Genomic DNA, 2271 nt, shown 5'->3' on the forward strand with positions numbered 1-2271 from the left:
GTGCATGTAATAATTTGATTTGTAGCTGCAAGTGTAAATGAAAGTAGCAAACTATATGGAAATTTAGCCTTTCTCCAAATATTTAGATAAGCCATATTTTCAATGTGGATAATTAATGGATTTCTCTATCTTACTTTCCATTCATATAAAATACTGCTTTGATGTCTATTTGACAAGAAAAAGATATTTTTTCATAAGAAATAGCATAAAATTCAATGACTCATAAAGTTTGTCATGGGATTTGTTTTAGTATAGATATTATTATTTTGTATGTAAAACAGTCTTCAAAAGACCACAATGATCCTAGTTTCACTCAGAAGTCACATGTTGATGCAACCTTATGTTCTCACAGTGGCTGCCTTTTAGTACATCAAACCCTAGTGAACATCATTAGATCAAATGACTGTAAAAGGTCTTAAGTGGAATGATTTTGATCTGCTCTACACATTTCCCACTGGATTTTTGTCCACATTACATAATCACTGTACATTTGGCACAGTATGTTGCCTTTGAAAGGGCTTCAAGATTAAGGAAGCATGAAGACCGAATTGGCCATAAAATCAGAAACGAGTACTAGAAATATATATGCTGCAAAAACTGGAACCTTCTTTCTTTCTTCAATGTAAACTGAAAAGCTCATGCTGAGCTAAAGTTTATGATTAAGGGCTCAACTTAGATAAGCCCTAAAGGCTATTTCGCATTATTTGTCTTCTGATTTAGTTAGGCTTTAGTATTAAAAATTTATTTAGTAAAGAATGATAAAATTCTTACCCTAGTAAAGAAAATGGTCCTATTTACTCTAGGGTGGTTAGTTAGTAATCATGGATATGAAAAGTCACTTGTCAATATGCATATAGCAGATTAATATAAGAGTGTTCTGCTCTAAGGGAACATATCAGTGTAAGAAGACCCTATGGATGTGGATTATTTTAAAGGAAATGTTGACAACAGAATAGATATTAACTGTACTTCTCCAAATTGAGGTGACTTACATACATTTTTTTTGGGGGGGGGGCAAGGCAACCCTGGTTGACCTCACAGATTACAAGGACCTCGTCAGCTTATAATTCCTTATTTTTTATTTTTTTATGCCTACAGAACCTAGTCTTCCTAGGTGGTCTCCCATCCAAATACTAACCAGGCCCAACCCTGCTTAGCTTCCAAGATCAGACTGGATTGGGCTTGTTCAGGGTAGCATGGTGGTAGACACATAGCCATTTTAACACATATCCATTCTTATTCCACATCCACTCCTCCAGTGTAATTAGATTTAAAAAAAGGAGCAGTGATTTCACCTTGAAAAGCTTTGGGATGTGTTCAGAAGTCGCCTTTGGAATCACCACAAACCTCTGCCTTCACTTTTATTTTTTTTATAATTAAATGAATGTCAAGATTAAATGCTTGGCTTACCAAAATGGCATTTCTTCCCGAATCCTTGTTCATTGATGTCACATTGGTAGCTTGAAATTTGCCATGGGAGAGGTGTTTATACCTTGAAAATCACCAAACGCTCATAATCAGGGATTGAATTATTGTTTTGTTGATTATACAAGCTTAAAAAGTGGTGGAGAAAATGTTAACAATGCAGATTAAATTTAAGTGACTTGTATGTGTTAATTACTTTGTGAATAGCACAAAAATTGAAGAACTATTCTTTCAATATCCAAAAATTATGATCCAGTTCAGCAAAGAATTGCCCACAAATGACATATGAGTGACATTCTGGTATATGTCTTCACTGTATTACTTTTACCTTATTCATTATTATTTGTAAGTTGTGTGCTATATAGCCTTTATATTGGTAAAACTTATTTAAAACTTGCATATATAGATATATACACACTTTTCTTCTCCAGAGACAAAGTTGATAAACATTTACTAGCATACTTCTAAGGGTATATGAAAAACTATTAAGGTGGGCTACATTAGACCAATTCTATAGCAGTTCTGATGACAATTAAACCTTCATATGTAGTAGTTGGGATGCTTTTATTGAGCTGCCAAATTGCTGCCTGTTTTTCCTAAAGTAGCATGAACCTCTTCTTGTTGATGTAGAATCTTTATGTTTCTAAAAGTAGATCTAGGAACTTCGCTTTTTAGGTTCCCTCTAGGAGTGCTGTTTTGATGAGAGTGCTTTGACAAATGTACTGAAATCTTTTTTTCTCAGAATTTTGCAAACCTTTTGAGCCATTTGGGGACCCCTGTCTTGATAGATGTCACCTATCTGTTTGAAGATACATATTTGCGTAAAACATAATTTTCAATCTCCAT

At 34.0% G+C, this 2271-nt stretch overlaps 1 pseudogene; it reads right to left on the reverse strand.

Moving 5' to 3' along the window:
* Positions 1-1089: 1089 nt before the first annotated feature.
* LOC112480895 lies at positions 1090-1208 on the reverse strand (annotated as a pseudogene).
* Positions 1209-2271: the final 1063 nt, after the last annotated feature.

The sequence above is a fragment of the Pteropus alecto genome, unplaced genomic scaffold (genome assembly GCF_000325575.1).
Source record: "Pteropus alecto unplaced genomic scaffold, ASM32557v1 scaffold20, whole genome shotgun sequence".
In the NCBI taxonomy this organism is placed as follows: Eukaryota; Metazoa; Chordata; class Mammalia; order Chiroptera; family Pteropodidae; genus Pteropus; species Pteropus alecto.